The 6,765-nt window shown below is 46.7% G+C and overlaps 1 protein-coding gene and 1 non-coding gene across 3 annotated transcripts in view; one reads left to right on the top strand and one right to left on the bottom strand.

Moving 5' to 3' along the window:
- Nucleotides 1-6,765, bottom strand: part of LOC135519197 (ephrin type-A receptor 3-like) — a 169,026-nt gene that overhangs the window by 6,826 nt on the left and 155,435 nt on the right. The gene's annotated exons all lie outside the window — the stretch shown is intronic.
- trnaa-ugc (transfer RNA alanine (anticodon UGC)) lies at nt 4,530-4,605 on the top strand. The gene has a single exon. It is a non-coding gene; the product is annotated as a tRNA-Ala (tRNA).

Raw genomic sequence — 6,765 nt, 5'->3', positions numbered from 1 at the left:
GAGAGAAGGAACTACCCACAAACCCGTTCCGTTGCTGTGCGTTATGGACAATCTCTCCCAAGTGGAAGGAAAGCCACACACACAATGTAATGTTAACTTTGTCATACAGACTAGTCTGATGATTTTCCAATATGACTGTTTGCACTGTTTCTAGGGAATTAAGTCAATATAGCTCCAAACATGTATGTTGGATGGGCTTTAAGTCAAATGAAAACCATACAGTGTAGATTCTATATTATTGTTTAGAAGTGAAATCTCTTAACAATATGATTATATAAAAAAACAAGCATAAATGTTCATATAATTACATTAATATTTTATCTCAAAAATACTAGAATTCTCAATAGTGCAACCTTAATCAGATTATAAACTGAATAACATAATTAAATCAAATCACAATTCATGCTGTTCCATTGACAATCATTTACAGTACAAATAGCATTTTATGGCTGAGAGATTTGAGTGACAGGAGAGAGAAGGAGAAAGGAGAGAGGAGAGGAAAGAAGGAGTGGATGATAGAGTGATGTACAGATGTAATATCTTCATTTGATCACTCTGTTGTTGGAGCAAATTTTTCTGCACAGCAGAAAATGCAAATCATAGTTTATTCAAGGTTTTAAAAAGGCTTCTAACGTTTGGGTAATTTTCACTTTAAAATGCCAAACTTGATTTGCCATAACGAAAAATGTATCGACCCCGACAAAAATGTCCATGAATGACATACACATAATATTTAGAATCTCCTGTTGCTGCAGGATTATTTTCCTGCTGAGAGAAACTGGTCAAATTAAGATCTATAGATGAAGAGTCAGGCAGAGAGGACTATCTGTGAGTCTGTCCATAACCCTGACCATGTTCACTCCGGCCAACCGGCCGGCCACATAGACAGGCAGACAAATGTCTGTAAAGCCAAAACCAGACCAGGAGACATTCCCCACATCTCCTGAGCCAATAGCCTTATGTTGTTTTGTATTTAGTTTAGTAGACACCAGGCACAGCAGCTGTTGCTACAGTCATATCCGATCAACATCCAAATCAACAAGTCCACCTCCCTATGAGGCAGGGTCAGGGCAGGTCAGACCAACTCAGGCCTCATCAACAACAACCCTGACTCATACTCAACAATGATGGGTGTTGTGTCAGAGCCATTCAGAATGTCTTTTTTTTTCTTTAACTAGGCAAGTCAGTTAAGAACAAATTCTTATTTACAATTGACGGCCTATCCTGGCCAAACCCAGATGACGCTGGGCCAATTGTGTGCCGCCCAATGGGACTCCCAATCACGGCCAGATGTGATACAGCCTGGATTCAAACCAGGGACTGTAGTGACTCCTCTTGCACTGAGATGCAGTGCCTTAGACCACTGCGTCACTCGGGAGTGTGTGCCCGTGTTTATGTGTGCGTGTACATGTGTGTGTCAAATCAGCCAGTGAGTCAGAAAACAAACGACTGGGACCATATCACCTGATCACACACACAGGCAAACAGCCTAGGGAATACAAGCCAACACAGGACAGGAAACCAGCTTGGTATTCCCATAGAGACATATATTTATAGTAGTGTAAACAAACCATAATAGCAGGAAGTCAAGTCCACACTAAGGCTGAGTGTATTATATATAATGACACACATCTACATCACAGCACGTGAATTTGCGTTGTGGGTCGTGCGGAGGTGTGTGTGTTGGCTCTGTGACGGTGTGTGATGGGACAGGTAAGGCTACTAGATGGTTCTAGAACATCTTTTTGCCATGACTCATTTCAGTAGGCTAACTTAAGGAAGTAAACAAAGCAGTAAGAGAGACAGTCTGTCTGGAACATAGTGACCCAACTAAGCAGCCAACCAGACAGACAGCTCACCATGGGGACAGCAAGAGCTAGTTTGAGCTTGAACAAGCGGAAGAGGATAAAGAAAGAAGTGGCAAAGGAAAAGGAGAGCTAAGCAACTGTATGTGATTGAATCTCTACCTGATCATCAGAGGCCTGTCTGACAGCTGAGGGCCAACCGGGCAGAAGAGATAAGAGAGGAGAGAGGCATGAAGGGAGGGAACGAGGCAAACAAACACACACACAGCTCCCTGATTAAACCATCAGTCACATATGAGGAAAATATCGATCTGTAAAGTTCTGTCCTCTGCCTCCAAAACTGTCATGGTGTCAGTGTAGAGGTAAACTATAGACGACCTTATCTTCCCTCTGTGTGATTCTGTTGGTGGTTTAATTCTTTACTTTCTGCTGCGGTAGAGGAAGAGAACGAGGGACGAGAGACAAGGAGGGGGACAAAAAGAACATGGTAGTTGTCATGGAGAGGAGTTGGTATCTTAAACCCCTGTGTAAGCATCATATTACCTACGGCAGGATTGAGAAAATAGAGAATTCTCCATATAATGGAAAAAAAAGCAAGGTAGTGAGAAAGCAAAGCTAAATTCTACCGTCCCTGTCTTTTTATCTCTCCTCCTTTTTCTTTCCCTTTTCTCTCTTTGTCTGTTTTCCACTGACCTCTGAAAGACCACTGCTGTGTAGTATCATGTTTTTAAGGCTCTCAGAGGAGCAGAGGGAGAGAGGGAGAGAAAAAGAGGAGGAGATAAGGATATGGGGATGAGGAGGCGGGGGAGTGGGGGAGAGGTTGACATCTGGGCAGAATGGTGGAGGACAGGAGAGGAGGAGAAGAGAGGAATGCAGGTCTCACTGTGAGGGGAACTGAAATGGCTCTGCAGGGTTTCTCCCAGAGTCTACCCCCCAGCCCTCCTCCCCTCCATTCCTCTCTCCATCTGGCCATCTGCCTCTCCCCTTTTCCCCTCTTTGCTCATCCCTTTTTCAACACCTACCTTTCCCCATTTCTCTTTTACAAGGGGCCTCATTTACCAAAGATGCATACGCACACAAGTCACTTTTCCCGCAAAGGTTGTTATTTATCACATTTGAACTTGATGGGAAAGTGAGCGTATCTCCACACTAATCTCAGACCTTGCTTACGCACATCTTCTAGTGGTTGGAGAATTGTATTACAAGCAAATATTGTTATTTGGGGGGAAATGGAGGCGTTTCACCAAGGGAATTCTAATAATGGTACTCTAATAAAAACATTCAAACGTAACCTAATGATAAAATTGATGTATTTGCCGTTGGTAAGGAAATGAAATAGCAGCATGAAACCTATGTTTCTTTGACTTCTATGATGTGGACCGAACTCATAATCATTTTCTGACATGACTGGTTTATTCCCACTACACAACAAATATTAGGCTAGTATTTATCCATCGCTCTTACAACAGACAAGCAAGCTCAAAAATAAATAGACCGGCGGTAGCCTATACGAGGGGTACTCAACTACTATTTCAGAAAGTCCGGTCACACACATTTCCGAGGTAGCATAGGTCTGGATAGATACATGCGACCCTAAACTGTTCACACCCCTCTTACATTTACATTTACATTTACATTTAAGTCATTTGGCAGACGCTCTTATCCAGAGCGACTTACAATTGTATCCCTGATGTCCTTACACCCTCTCTGGTCTTGGCCATTGTGGAGAGGTTGGAGTCTGTTTGATTGAGTGTGTGGACAGGTGTCTTTTATACAGGTAACTAGTTCAAACAGTTGCAGTTAATACAGGTAATGAGTAGAGAACAGGAGGGCTTCTTAAAGAAAAACTAACAGGTCAGTGAGAGACGGAATTCTTACTGGTTGGTAGGTGATCAAATACTTAGATAGTAGCACCCTTTGATCCTCAAGTTCCTGCCTCTTCTTGAATCCACACTTTGCCCGGCCCCTGTGGCATCCCATCAGTTTGTGGCCGATGAACATGAAGGGTACTCTGTCAAAGGGGATACAGGGAGTACCCTTGCCGTACTTCCATTCCCAGTATAACTGGTTCTTGTGGTCCTGTGGTTTCCAACCTTGGTCATTGAATCTCTTGTTGGCAGAAAGAAAATGGTGAAGTTTTTAAGCAAATTTTCTGCAATTCTACACATTTTGCTATGGGGCGGAGAGAACATTTCGTAGATTTAAAGCTAATTTCCTACACATTTTGCAATGTCTTATGTGTGTTCATATGATACCAGAGTGAGTCAACAAATCAATGGGGCCCTCTGGGGGTCGAGGCCCCAATGGGCACATAATCTGGCCATGATAAATAACTCCAAGATTCAGATATCTGCTAAGCCTATTTTACCTATCTTCATAACATGGGCTACTTGATCCACTGGACATTTCTGACAGATTATAAATAGTTCTCTAAGATTATTTAGTGAATGGCATAACAAGAGGAAACCTGCCCATGCACTGCCAAATTTTCTAAATTGCACCTTGTGTATTCTACTATTACAAATCTCAACCGGAATAAATTGAAAGCCCAACTGACCCACGGTCAGTATTAACCCCGTTCTGGGACCAGATCCGGACTGCGGTCCGCCTGTTGACTACGGCTGCCCTCTCCAGTATGGGTAGGCCTAGGCTGCAGTATTGCTGTAAGATAGGAGCGCGACATGATAATGTAGCCTACCGTATTTAAGCCAAGACAGGAGATAGGGTCCTGTGTGGCTCAGTCGGTAGAGCATGGCGCTTGCAACGCCAAGCGTCGTGGGTTCGATTCCCACTGGGACCACCCATATGTAAAAGTAGTGGCCCCAGCCGACTTGTAAGTCGCTTTGGACAAAAGCGTCTGCTAAATGGGATATATTATTATTATTATTATTATTATTATTATTAGATAGAAACACAATCATGTATTGACTAACAAAATGAACAAAATGATGAACCAAGTCTTTTGCATAGAAGTGTGGGCTGTAAAATGTCCTTTTAAATTGTTTAAAATAGACAATCAAACATGCAGAATGGCGGCCTGTGTTTGGCACTGGCTATGGCACTTGCTTTTTATGTTCGAAAAAATCACTGTAAAAGATGAAAACATTCTGCCACACCTCTACAGCAAATGAAGGCTTTTTTGTTTTCCAGGAGAGGTCGTAGAGGTCAGAAGGGCTCTGATTTATCAATAAAAAACATGTTGTGTGCGACAGTTTGATAAATCCCAATAATTTATTGAGCACGCAAATCATAGAATCACCACGTACACCAGAATTTTGTAAGAAATGTAAGCACAGTTGATAAATGAGGCCTCAGGCCCCTCTCTATAGCCCTCAAAGCTCATACTCATCAAACCCAAATCCCAAACCCCCCTCTTCTCATATCTTCTCTCCTACTCGGCTCGGACACCCTGTATTCAAGCCCTCTCGATACTCGCCCTTGGCCTGTTAAGGTACACCTGCACTAAGATTCTCTCCCTTTCACCCCATAGACTCAAACTCTCACCCCAGGTCCCCAGACAGCGTACTCTAGCCACGGCTTTGATCTGGGCCCGTGGGGAATGGGATCTCCATTAGTCAGGGTAGCCCAGAGACATATTAGGTGTGTGAGGCCGAACACAGCTGCTCCTTTGGTATAGTGGCACGCACACGCACACACACACACACACTCTCATAAATTACCTTGTCCTCCGTCTCTCCCCCTCCCACCCCTCTCGCCCTGTGCTCAGCCCAGTGTTAAAAGCCAATCAGGAAAATTACATGCAAACTCCCAGGGACCCATTTTCACTTTCTTAACAAACCATTAGTCAACGTTATGAGCACCGACGTCTCCATAATACCAGTCTGATCCACAAACCCAGTGCCTCCCTCCCTCTCCCCTGTTCCAGCTCCAGCCTCCCTCCCTCTCCCCTGTTCCAGCTCCAGCCTCCCTCCCCCTCTCCCCTGTTCCAGCTCCAGCCTCCCTCCCCCTCTCCCCTGTTCCAGCGCCAGCCTCCCTCCCTCTCTCCCCTGTTCCAGCTCCAGCCTCCCTCCCTCTCCCCTGTTCCAGCTCCAGCCTCCCTCCCTCTCTCTCTCCCCTGTTCCAGCTCCAGCCTCCCTCCCTCTCTCTCTCCCCTGTTCCAGCTCCAGCCTCCCTCCCTCTCTCCTCTGTTCCAGCTCCAGCCTCCCACTCTCTCTCCCCTGTTCCAGCTCCAGCCTCCATCCCTCTCTCCCTATGTTCCAGCTCCAGCCTCCCTCCCTCTCCCCTGTTCCAGCTCCAGCCTCCCTCCCTCTCTCTCTCCCCTGTTCCAGCTCCAGCCTCCCTCCCTCTCTCCTCTGTTCCAGCTCCAGCCTCCCTCCCTCTCTCTCTCCCCTGTTCCAGCTCCAGCCTCCCTCCCTCTCTCCTCTGTTCCAGCTCCAGCCTCCCTCCCCCTCTCCCCTGTTACAGCTCCAGCCTCCCTCTCTCTCTCCTCTGTTCCAGCTCCAGCCTCCCTCCCTCTCTCCCCTGTTACAGCTCCAGCCTCACTCCCTCTCCCCTGTTACAGCTCCAGCCTCCCTCCCTCTCTCTCTCCCCTGTTACAGCTCCAGCCTCCCTCTCTCCCCTGTTACAGCTAAAGCCTACCTCCATCTCCCCTGTTCCAGCTCCAGCCTCACTCCCTCTCCCCTGTTCCAGCTCAGCCTCGCTCCCTCTCTCCCCTGTTACAGCTCCAGTCTCCCTCAATCTCTCCCCTGTTACAGCTCCAGCCTCCCTCCTTCTCTCCCATTACAGCTCCAGCCTCTCTCCCTCTCCCCTGTTCCAGCTCCAGCCTCCCTCCCTCTCTCTCATGTTACAGCTCCAGCCTCCCTCCATCTCCCATGTTCCAGCTCCAGCCTCACTCCCTCTCCCCTGTTCCAGCTCCAGCCTCCCTCCCCCTCTCCCCTGTTCCAGCTCCAGTCTCCCTCCCTCTCTCCCCTGTTACAGCTCTAGCCTCCCTCCATCTCCC

Source organism: Oncorhynchus masou, chromosome 29 (genome assembly GCF_036934945.1).
Source record: "Oncorhynchus masou masou isolate Uvic2021 chromosome 29, UVic_Omas_1.1, whole genome shotgun sequence".
Classification (NCBI taxonomy): Eukaryota; Metazoa; Chordata; class Actinopteri; order Salmoniformes; family Salmonidae; genus Oncorhynchus; species Oncorhynchus masou.
The sequence above is the reverse complement of the archived record's forward strand: the minus strand, read 5'-3'. Positions and strand labels throughout refer to the sequence as shown.